The 12,619-nt window shown below is 50.6% G+C and overlaps 1 pseudogene; it reads left to right on the top strand.

The window, feature by feature from the left end:
• The first annotated feature begins 1,348 nt into the window (after positions 1-1,348).
• Positions 1,349-4,773, top strand: LOC146867985 (28S ribosomal RNA; annotated as a pseudogene).
• The last annotated feature ends 7,846 nt before the right edge of the window (positions 4,774-12,619 follow it).

Raw genomic sequence — 12,619 nt, forward strand, 5'->3', positions numbered from 1 at the left:
CTCCAGTATTTCTGTGCGGCCAACTCCATGGGCACCTTGCCCAGACTGAACTATCTCCTGGTGCTTAGACACAAGATGGGCGGGCTCACCCACTCAGATTTTCTCCTTCGAGGGATATCGGGCCACTTGCCTTTGACCAGGGTGGTTCAAATAGCCATTCAGGAACTGAGGGGGGACATGGCGGCTTGATGCCTGGGAACTGATGGACAGAGACACTAGGCCATTGATGGTCACTGCTACCGACCAGTATTTTAAGGCGAACGAGAGATCCATCCAATCTGAGGCTGACTTATGGGAAGCATATAAAACTGTCATTAGATAATAGCACACTTGGGGGGCAGGAGTTGAAAGAGCGATGCAGAATGTAGGAAGCTTGAAGAGAAGCTAATACAATGGAAGTGAGACTATTCCGCCTCTCCCTCTAAGGAACTGACCCATAGAATAGAGGAGGTGAGCCAGGAATATACAACCCGGGTGCGTCAGGAGGGCAGGACCCAGTTACAAGCAACGCATGGTAGATTGTACAAAGTAGGCAACAAGGTGGGCAAACTTCTGGCCTGGTTGGCTAGACAAGAAGAAGGACAGAGGTGGATATGGGGAGTTAGAACAGGAGAGTCAGGTTTGAGCGATACCCCTGTGGAGATAGCACAGGCGTTTGCGTGCTACTTAGAGGGGTTATACACGGGCCACACCATGACCGGTCAAGGCTATCTGTATGACTTCATTAGTGATCCTCCGACCCCCCCAGCTTGGCCTGGATCAGAGGGGCCTGCTGGAGAAGGAGATCACTGAGAGGTAGGTTACTGAGGCGATATCCCAGTTACGTAGCAGAAGACACCTCTCGCCAATGGCTTCCAGCTGTAATTCTTCAAATGTGTGAAGTCCAATGTTGTGTGGCTGATGCTTCAAATTTTTACCTTGGCTAGGGAGCTTGGTAGTTTGTCCCCAGACCTCAGAGAGGCGACGATTGTGCTAATACACAAGGGAGGAAAACCAGCGAAAGATTGTGCCTCCTAAAGACCAATCTCGTTGACAAATGTGGTAAAAATCATGGAAAACAGCCTCTCGCAGGTTGTTTACTCCCCATGGCTGTGTGCCGCACATGGCTGTCTGTGGTGTCTTAAGGCTGCCTGTGCTCAGCACCTCTTTCACTCACTTCTGTGGCCGGATGGAGCAAGGGGCCTCCTGGCTACCTGCGGGTGCAGTTTCCCACCCTGGCCCCTGCAAGATTCAGTCTCCAATCCAGGAAAGGATGGGCTGTTTTGACCTCAGACCCTGCAGCCCAGGGTCTCGTCCCAGCTCCCCCATACTTCGGCATCTGACTACAAGCGCAGACCAGATGCAGCGACCCACTAAATTGAAGGATATAGAGAAAAATAAAATAATCAGAATTCCCTCAGTAACGGTGAAGAGGTAAAAGCCCAGCGCCGAATCCCCACCCAGTAGCCGCCGCAAGAAATGTGACGTACAGGAGACTGATTCCCTGGAGTTCTGTGTGAGGCTCAGCCCTAGAATGGTGATACACCAGTAGCGGCACCTGGCCCGCCGGGATCAGGTGTTCTGTGAGTTGGGTTGCTTGGGAATACAGTCCAAAGCAAAATAAGGCTAAATATGGGTGCAAGACTGATAGAAAACAAGTACCATAAGGGAAAGGTGAAAAGCATTTTGAAGAGTGAGTTCAAGAGGGCGTGAAACCATCAAGAGGTAAACGGGTGGGGTCTGTGCAGCACTTCTGGAGGATTCAACACGGCAGGAAGGTTGTCACCCAGGATGGCAGATCACCTATGTGGGACCACCGTCTGGGTGCACCTTGCCCCTGCAGAGCATATTTCCTCCATGGCAGTGCACCGTGACTGGCTTCTGGTCAGCTGGGAAGGCTTTGGGGTGGTAGGGGGTGCTCTGTTCCGGTGGAGAGTGTTACAGCCCCTCTGGCAGTGTCTGCGGAGCCAAGGGCAATTCGACCACCCCTGCTCTCCCCCATCAATCACCTCATCCCCTCTCAGGGTGTGCCAGAGTGTGAAAGGGGTATAGGGCCCCTTTATCCCTGTGGGAATGTTGACTGGGATGGACTGTGCTCTGTGCACCCCGCCTGTGTCACGTGGCTGGGTGGGGAGGCCCATGCTGGGTGCCAGAGGCAGCAATGTGGGTTACCCATCTGATGCATCTTGAAACACAGACCAAGGAGTTTAACATGTGCATGTGTATGAGGGCTGAGCAAAACCCTGTGGCTCAATGAAGATGAGGGACTAAGCACACTGGCTGAGGCAGGATCCCACAATGCCCCAGCAGTGGGTGCACCACTGGCCCGTCTCACCCGCATCACTGCGGAGGTGGAGCATAAGCCTGTGTGACAGGACCCGAAAAAGGTGAACTATGCCTGGGCAAGGAAAAGCCAGAGGAACCTCTGGTGGAGGTTCATAGCGGTCCTGTCATGCAAATCGGTCATTCGACCTGGGTATAGGGGTAAAAGATTAATCGAATCATCTAGTATCTGATACCCCTCAGGATAGCAGGCACTCAGAATCCCCGGTTTTATCTGGCAAAGCAAATGATCTAAGATCTTCAGGCCAAATCAATTCAATCTATTCTCAAACTTTGAATGGGTAAGAATCCCAGCTTGCTGGTGTGGTGTTGGGCATCAAAAGCCAGTGCCTAGTGCGGCACTTTTGGAATGCAGAATGCTGCAGTATGAACTGAATGCCAGGTTAAGGAGCCCAATGCCGATACTCATCAGAACCCAGAAAAGGTGTTGGTTGATATAGACAGCAGGACGGTGACCATGGCAGTTGTAATCCACTAAGGAGTGTGTAAAAACTCACCTGGCCACTCAAGTAGCCCTGAAAATGGATGGTGCTGGAGCATCAAGACCATACCCAGCCATCCCCGCTGCTGAGAGCCTTGGGGACTAGTATGAACAGTGCATTTGTGTGATTCTGTATGAATGTCTGTTTTGGATGTGAATGAATGTATGTGTGATTAGTTTTCTTTTTCCTATTGGGAACCTGTTTTCTCCTTCCTTTGTTGCATAGAATTTATCAAATGTATAAAATATGATCTGTATAATTTGAAATAACAAAACTAGCGAAATACAATTTGTATAAAACACAAAAAAGAGTAGTTATATATGTGTGTATACATATTCTATGTTCGTTTCTATCAGAGTGTCTCTAGCCTGTATTTAAATCCTTGATACATTGTACTTTTTCTGATATAAAGGGTAGAGTATATTTTCTTTGTGTTGAACTAGCCTTGGGGACTAAGCCTTGACAAAGTAGGAGGGCTGCCGCGGTGCTCATGGAAGCCCGGGGTTAGGGCCCGGGTGGAGTCACCACACGTGCAGATCTTGGTGGTAGTAGCAAATATTCAAATGAGAACTTTGAATGGCAAAGTGGAAAAGGATCCATGTGAACAGCAGTTGAACATGGGTCAACCGGGTCCTGAGAGATAGTGTAGTGAAGACAGGGATTTTCCTGCATACATTGCTATGTTAGCATAAGCGCTTTAGAAGCAAAATGCCATCTTGTCGCTTTGCTGCTTTTGCACACGACACTATAGGTAGTTGTTATTACAAGTAAAAATGCTTGCTTGCTTTTCATTCACATGAGAACGGTCTGTTGTTCACATACCTAGATATGCACCGCGACCTTAGTCTGAACACTCTGTGCAGAAACCGTCAAGGTCAAATAACAATGTATGCTGTTGAATTCAGGTTGATCGGCCCACGCTCTAGAAACAACAAGCACACAGCTGCAAATAACTGAAACTCGGGTGTCTTTAATATTGCATTTGCATGCATGATTCAGACACTTGGAGAAAAACCTTTCCAGATACAGAGAGCAGAGCTGATCCTGTGATGTGATTCATCTAAGCTGATCTTTGAGGTATGTGGTTCCCCATTCAAACCTAGAGACCTTCTATTAGTTTATAAAACTAGTTTACTAATGCAGGGAGGGTGGTTCACAACGTATTATAAGACCTGTTTTCCACTATCATTTGTAATATGATTTCTCCCTTCATTTTCTATGGTATTGTAACAATGCTGATGGTTTTGTCTTTAATCATTTGCCTGCTTATATTAGCCAAAGTACTGCACCTTAGAGCACGTAGTTAAAAATAAACTTTTAAACTTTACCGTGTCTGTGATTGCTCTTATTGTGGACTGATATGAAAATAATAACGAAAAGGTGTTTCTGATTCCTACCATTTGTGAGAGTACGCTAAGTCGCATGTTCTGGGTTGTCTAATCATTGGTAGCTTCGAGGTGATACGGAGAACGAATGAGACACTGATGCTAGTCGGATAGGGGTTCTGGGTACTGAGGTGAGTGTTTTGGTACACCACAATTCACTGAGGTCCTGGTTTCCTGTGCATAGTTCTGTGCATGAGCAGAATCTCCGCAACAATAGGCGAGCTCCATTCAGAAGGGACTGGCAATGTTGTCTGTTGCCTTTGGCTGATTGAAAGGGAGTCAGGTTCAGATCCCTGAATGCAGAGTGGCGGAGTCAGGCACCCTCATGTCATCCAGGGTGGTAACGCATACGCTCCCAGCGAAGCCAACAGGAGCCCCGGGGAGAGAGGATTTCTGTGTGAAGGGCAGGGCGCCATGGAATGGGTTCATCCCAAGAGAGTGGTCCAAGCTTTAGAATGCGTCGCAGTTCTGGCGGCATCCGAGAACTCTAGCTGGACCTTGAAAATCCAGGGCAGATGGTGTCAATCTCGCACTGGGCTGTACGTATATCTGCAACAGGTCTCCAAGGTGAACAGCCTCTGGAATGTTAGAACAATGTAGGTAAGGGAAGTTGGCAAGTCAGTTCCGTATTTTAGGGATACGGATTGTCTCTAAGGGCTAAGTTGGTCTGGCTGTAGTGTGAAGCGGGGCTGGGCAAATGCTGCAGAGGGACGAGATTCGAGATTCCATCCTGGAGGAACAGCAGTGACTCTGGATGTAAACGGGGCTCTTCTTGTGGATTGCCCCAGCTGCGGTGCTTGTCTATCCCTGGGACACGGGGCGCAGTTCTGTCTCGGCCAGCACCTAGCAGCAGACTTAGAACTGGTGCGGACCAGGGAAATCTGACTGCTTAATTAAAATAAGGCATCACAAAGGCCGAACTCGGGTGTTGACGCAATGTTATTTCTGCCTAGTTTTCAGAATGTCAAAGGGAAGAAATTCAATGAAGCACGGCTAAACGGCGAGATTAACTATGATTTTCTTAACCTCTTCTCAGTTGTAGTGGCCTTTACTTCGAAGTGGTCCCATAGCTTACCGTCGCTACACCACTATATTCTTTCAGGAGAAGTCTATAAAAATAGCCCAAACAAGGTTCTATCATGGCCGTAAGCCTGATTGTTAGCTTCACCATTTCTCACTATCACAATTCAAGATGGGGTAGTTCCTAGAGATTAAAAACTCAGTTAAGATGGTGAAAAGAGTTGCTGTCTTTTCCACAAATCATTAACCACCTTAACAATTTTGTCAATTCAATGCCCAATTCTAACAACACAATAAATAACAACAAATCAAATCACACTGTGTCACCCTGTTCACCCACCATACTAACAGAAGATGAAGTACTTCTAGACCTCTTTGAAAGCATCAAATTTATAGTTTATTCAGCCAAGAGTGACATTAAGACTTGAAAACTTATCTGATGTTTATGAGATCAACGATAAACTCAATGACAAGAAAAGTAATTTCACAAAAAATTTCACTTATTGGAACTATCCCAATGATAAATATATATGTCATTTATGTGGAGACATATTGGGAACTTTCAAAGAGCTTAAAAAGAATGTCTCTAAAAAGCATAAAGGATTCCACCTGAAAATATATAGTTCAAAATGTGACAAGAAAGCTAAATTACACAACAATGCATGCAATTCCTCTGTAGCTTCTGTGACCTCAGAATCAGAACTAAAATTGGAATGTCACAACATGCAAGGCATGAGCATCCAAAGCTCAAAATTATGCTAGACTCGCAGCTCTAGCAAGCAGCAAACCATCCAAACTATGGTCAAAAAAATATTTACTGTTGCTAGCTGAATTTGAAAAAGTATACGAAAACAAAAGAAATATAAATGCGCTCACTGTTCCACATTTCGATAAAAAAAACAGAAAGCAAAATGCAGAAAAAAGAAGAGATAGAAGGGATAAAAGCAAGAAAATGGCAAAGGATGTACTGCAAGCTTTCAACAATACTGAAAGTGACTAGAACAATGAAGCTGAAATCTCAGGAGAAACAACACCAGTAAATCGTAAAGACTTTATCAATAGAAAGTGTGCACCCAAAATCACTAATTTTGATGATCCAAATGATAGAACATCAGAAGTTCAGAAATACTCCAAAAATCCAAAGCATCACAATCCAGCTATGGACCTGATGGATGAAATTGTGACTTATATCTCAGAAAACACTGCGCCCCTTGTCCCAGGGAAGTCCTATGCCAGTCAATCGGATTGACGCTCCACCTGAAACTGGTAATAAGCCTATGAGCACTCAAGAGGAGTTTTAGAATGTCCCAGTCCTGAGAAACATACCAAAAAAAGGCAAGGAAACTGAAAGGCTCAATAGAACGCATAAGAAAAGATATGCAAAAGCAAAGGATAGCTCGCTATGAAAATACCAGGCTATGTTCAAGAAAGACAAAAAAAAAATTACTAGAATAATCATTGATAGTGCAGAAGATACCACTTACCAAATCAGTGCCAATGATATCTTTCAATACTACAAAGATATTATAGAAAGAGAGAACAAGAAAAACACAAAATGTATCTCTATTGAGAGAATGACAGAAGAATGGGATATTGAAAGACTTTGCAGAGAAATCTCACTGCTTGAAATAACTAAAGCGTTCGAAGAATCTTATTTAAATAAAGCAGGTAGGCCTGACAATATTAGCTTAAATGATCTTAATGATGTCCACAATAAGCAGCGAAGGTTGCTGCCCAAAATATTATCAAAATGGTTAACTATGAGAAGAGTCCCTGAATGTGTAAAGAAAAACCATTCAATCCTAATTCCAAAGAAAGTACCAATCAGTGTACTAAACAAAATAAGCACTTGGAGACCAATTACAATTGGTACAGCATTCATGAAGTTATTTACAAAAATCTTGACCTAAAGACTTACTTCATTCTTCAATTTAAATACGAGACAAACAGGCTTCATGATAGTAAGAGGTTGTTTCAAAAATCTGACTACTTCAGAATATCATTAAAGTGGCACGAAGGGGGGGCGTGGCTAAAATGGCAGCCGAGTGAGACTTGTTTCTCTGTCTCTCCGGCACAGCCGTTCATTGCAAGGAATATCTAGCCCCCTGATGCCCATCCACTCCTGCTCTGCCCCCCTTACGTGTGGACCACTTGCCTGCTGCCTCTGGTACTCCCACTTTCGGGGAGCAGCGGCACCCTGTGTGATGGGTGGGCCTGCCCGGCCCCGGCCTCGCTGCAGCCCGGCGGCCCCTCTGTGGTGACTTGATCGCCGTGCCCGGCGACGGAAAGGGGAGATCGGAGCCTCGGCACCTCTTGGCACTGTCTGGACGGTACCGGTGGTGTGACTGTGGAAACGCCCCTGGTGGTGGCAGGAGCGACGGCGGCGGTTCGAGGCGACCTGGGTCCGCGCGGCGGTGGCCGCCATTTGCCGACTGGAGGAGCTGATGTGGCGTCCGCCGCTTCAGTGGGTCTGCGGCTGGGGGCGAGGTGATTGGCGGACCCTGAGGCCTTCTGGGTCCGCTCCCTCGCGAAGAGACGCTGCTCGGTGATTCCAATGGGGCCCTCCGGTCCCGGCATTGCTGCAACCCGGCGGCCCCTTGGATTTCCCTGGTGTCGCCGCTGGGCCTGTTATCGTCGGCGGTGTTGCCTAGAGAGGCCCCCCTGCACCAGCTGGAGTTTGCACGGGCCGAGAGACGGGCCTGCTGCACGGGCTGAAGATTTCCCGGCGGGGCTTCGCACCCATATCGACCTCATTGCTTCAATGCGCCCCTGGTGAGTGCTGGCTGCTGGGCGGCGCTGCTCAGTCCGCATTTTGGCAGACGGTGGGGTTGACGCTGCTGGGGTGCGCAGAGGACCTGGCTGGGGCCCTGTAGCCTGCCGCTGGTGGTGGTGCAACACGTGGCTCCTGTGCAGGCAGTGCACGTGTGTAGTGGAGCGTTGGAGCTGCTGGAGAGTTCCCTGCCCTTACCTGAGTGCCAGAGAGTCTGGTTGAGGGCGCGAGGGGCCAGTGACCTTGGCTCCTGGGTCTGCTTTTTGGTCCGCAGTCCGGCGGGTGGTGCTCCCTGACCGGGGCTCTTCAGTGGGGGGCCGGTGGTGAGGCCTGATCGGTCCGCAGTTCGGCGGATGGTGAGATTGGAGCTGCTGGGGTGCGCCCGGGACCTGACTGGGGCCCTGTAATCGGCCACTGGTGGTGGTGCTCCATGTGGTCCCTGTGCTGGCAGTGATCTTGTGTGGCGGAGCGCTGGGTCCGCTTGTGTGTTCCCTGCCATTACCTAAGGGTTGGCGGGTCTCACTGGGGCGCAGGGGCCGGTGGCTCTGGCTCCTGGGCCCACTTTTCGGCCTGCAGTTCGGCAGGCGGCGCTCTTTGACCAGTGTCCTTTAGTGGAGGGTCGGTAGTGAGGCCTGCTGGGTCCGGAGGATTGGGGCCTTCTGCTGCCACTGCCGGTGAGCCACACGCTGCCTTACAGTTGAGGGGCACTGGCTGCTTGAGTGGTGACGGCGCTCGGGCCGCGCCTCGGCGGTCGGTGAAGGGGCTGGTTACCCACCGGTGTTCTGGAGTGAGGCTGAGGTGGTGTTGGTGCGCAGCCCTGATCCTTCGGCCTCGGGGACCTTGCTGCTTTGGCTGCTTGGTGGAGGGCCCGGGTTGTTGCCATGTCCTCCACTAAGGCTCGGCGAGATAAGACCCTGAAGGACGCTCTGCAGCGGTCCGCGGGGCAGTCCTCCTCCCAGTCGTCTCCCCCTACTCACTCATCTGAGGACAGTGACCAGCCGGCCACTAAGGCCTTTATGCTCGACCTCTTCTCTGCCATTAGGAGGACATTCCGGAACTCCGCTCCCAGCTCTCTTCTGACCTTCGCGAAGTGCGGCGTGACGTGGACGCTCTCGGGGACCACGTCGTCACTGTGGAAGAGCATGACTTAGGGCGTGAAGACGATATGCATCAGCTTCAGCAGGATGTCCTCTGTCTCAGGGAGCAAAACCTTGACTTGCAGGCCCACGTTGGGGAACTTGAAAACCGGTCCCAACAGAATAACATTAGAATTCGTGCGGTGCCATGGAAGGGTGAGGGGGACGATCTCCGAGACTACGTGCTTCAGCTTTTCTGGCAGATTCTCGGGGAGGAGATGGAGCGGGACATTCGGATGGATCGCATGCACCGAGTTGGCTTGCCGAGGGGCCCGAGGGCTCCACCACCGGATATATTGGTTTGCATGCACGATTTTCAGTTTAAGGAGCAGATACTGCGCAAGGCCCGTGATCTTAATCCGGTCCAGTTTCGCGATCACCAGCCGGCCCTCTTCCAGGACTTAGCTGCCTCTACTCTGGTGAAACGCAGGGAATTCAAGCCAATCACTACTCACCTGCGCGAGAATAACATTCCTTACTCGTGGGGTCATCCATTCCGTCTTATTTTTAAACACCAGGGCAAACTCCATCAGCTCTGCTCATTGACTGAAGCTTATGAGGCTCTGGGATTGGAGCGGCCCTCATCCTCCTGGGGTAGCTGGCGCGCCCTCACGGCGGCGTAGATGCTCGGATGGCTGGCAGCGGGTGGGGCGCTCCCCCCAGCCCTCGGGGCCCGACGTGTCCACTAGTCTTCTGGAGCGGGAGGCGGCGGTTACTTCAGTTGTGCAGGTGACGGAGAGCAACCTTCTATAGCTAGCATCAGGTGGACTTTTTCTTGCAGTGCCGGAGGGGGGAGGTCCTTGGCTGGGGGTACTTGTCGTCAACTGCCCTGTGGGGGTTGGATGGCTGGTGCCCTTCGTGCCGAGGTGTCGTCCTCCTGTTTTCCACGTTCCCCACATCGTTTGTTCTACATGACAGACTGTTGTCCCTTTTCGGGGCCTTTGGGTTCTGTGTTTTGCAGTGTCTTTTCTATGTTCGGGTTGTTTTTTGCTTATGGGGTCGGGGTGAAGGGAGGGGGTGGGGGGCAAGGGTTGTTTTTGGGAATGTGTTGGGGCTCCGCATCAGTCCTCTTTGGGGTGGGGATCTGTCCGTCCCCGAATTATTGTCGGTAGGTCTGCCTCCTTGCTCTGGGTTCTTGCGCTTGATACCTGGCTGTTCGTCCCTTGTCTTTCATGGGTAGGAGTCTCAAAGTGGTGAGTCTGAATGTTCGGGGCTTAAATAATCCAGTTAAACGCTCAGCTATTCTATCCCTCCTGGAGGGTGCGGGGGGTGATGTGTGTTTATTGCAGGAGACTCATCTTCTTTCTAAAGATATTAAGCGTATGAGAGATCGGCAGTTCCCTCTGCAAGTGTGGTCATCCGGCGCGGCTTAGAAACATGGGGTGGCAGTTCTTTTTAGTGCGCGTGCTCATTGTAAGATTCTCGCCCAGGTTGCTGAGTTGAAGGGGAGACTTCTGGCGCTTCGCGTGCAATGGGGGGACATGTGCTTCACTGTATGTTCAGTATACGCCCCGAATGAACATCAGGAGTCTTTCCTAAAGATGGCCTTTTCTGAGGTGTTGGCCTCACCTGATACCCTGATACTAGTGAGGGGGACCTGAATGTGGTGATGGATGCGGGTCTGGAAAGGTCAAGGCAGCGGTCACATCAGGCGGGTGTTCTCTCGCCGGGGGACAGACGGTGGTTGAGTGATGGCGGTCTGCATGACGTCTGGCGCATACAGCACCTTACCGAGCGCGATTATACTTTCTACTCGGCAGCGCATAAAACTTATGCCCGTCTTGACCATTTCTTTGCCTCTACCTCCCTTTTGCCATGCCTGACGGATGCGGTTATCACTCCCCGCTCCCTGTCCGACCATGCCCTCATTTCTGTGCAACTCAACTCTCCTGCTGTCCGTCCCTCTTCGTCTGGATGGCGCCTGCGCGATTCTTTGCTCAGTTCCGACTCCACCGTTGCCCGTATTCATGACACGATCGTTGCTTATTTGGCGGTTAATGATCAGGGCACTACGCCTGTAGCGGCGGTTTGGGAGGCTCTCAAGCTGGTGGTCCGGGGGGAGTATATTGCGCTGGTGGCTGCGTTTGCGTGTCTACGTAGGGATAAGCGCACGGAGCTGAAGCTTGAGGTGGGGGCCCTGGAGTCCATCCATAAGTGCACCGGAGCCCCCAGGGTGGAGAGAGCTTGAAACAAAGCGGCGCATGCCGAAACACCTGGATCTCGACAGGGCCGAATATGCGCTGTTGCGTCTGCGGCATAAATTTTATCTTAGTGGGGATAAGGGGGGGCATTTACTAGCCCATAGGCTCCGAGCGAGCGCGCAGCGCGCAGCGATCCAGTCCATTCGGGATGCTCGGGCGGTGGAACAGACTACTGACGCCCTTATTGTGGATTCTTTCCGACAGTTTTATCAGCGCTTGTATACCAGGGAGGCGACCGGTCTGGCGGAACGAGAGGCCTACCTTGCCTCCTGCCGTATCACACCGCTGTCTGCGACCTCTGCTGATGCGTTGGAGTCTGCCATCCGTATTGAGGAAGTCATATCGGCGATAGCTCGCCTTAAGGTCGCCAAATCGTCTGGCCCTGACGGTTGTTTTTTTAAGACATTCTGTGCTGAGCTGGCTCCGCTTTTAACGCGTCTTTTTAACTCTTTTCTGGAGATGGGGGAGGTGACCCCCACTATGTCGGAAGCTGCGATTACAGTTATCCTTAAACCTGGGAAGGATCCGAGGGACTGTGGCTCGTATAGGCCAATCTCCCTCTTAAATATCGACGCCAAATTGTTCGCGGGCATTCTGGCGGCTCGTCTCCGTCCGCTGATGGATGGCATCATAGACCCGGATCAATCAGGGTTTATTCCTACGCGCCAGGGAGGGGACAACACCAAGCGTCTTCTCCATCTTATTGACTTGGTCCATCGGTCTCGGACCCAAGCTTGTCTCCTTTCCATCGACGCCGAGAAGGCCTTTGATCAGGTGGACTGGGACTATATGTTCGAGGTCCTGCGTGCTTTTGGCTTCAAGCAACACTTCCTTTGCTGGGTGCACTGTCTCTATGTCACCCCTAAAGCGTCGGTGAGGGTGAACGGGTGCCGGTCTTCCCTCTTTCCCATCACTAGAGGGACGAGGCAAGGGTGCCCCCTGTCTCCACTGGTATTCGCGCTCTATATATAGCCCTTTGCTCAGCGCATACGGTCAAATCCGGATGTCGAGGGCCTTAAGTTCGGCGCCGACATTCATAAAATTAGTCTCTACGCGGACGATGTTATTCTCTCTCTTACCCATCCACGCACCTCTTTGCGGTATTTGGTGCGAGAGCTCCACGACTTTGGATCGGTTGCAGGATTTAAAGTAAATTTTTCAAAATCGCTGGTGCTTAACCTTTCTATCCCTGAAGAGGAAGTCAGTGATTTGCAGCGGGACTTTGCCTTCAAGTGGGTGCACTCTGATATCTCCTACCTGGGGATTCGCTTGGCCTCCTCGGTTGTCAAAACGGCCCACCTTA

The sequence above is a fragment of the Triturus cristatus genome, chromosome 1_2, assembly GCF_964204655.1.
Source record: "Triturus cristatus chromosome 1_2, aTriCri1.1, whole genome shotgun sequence".
Taxonomy (NCBI): Eukaryota; Metazoa; Chordata; class Amphibia; order Caudata; family Salamandridae; genus Triturus; species Triturus cristatus.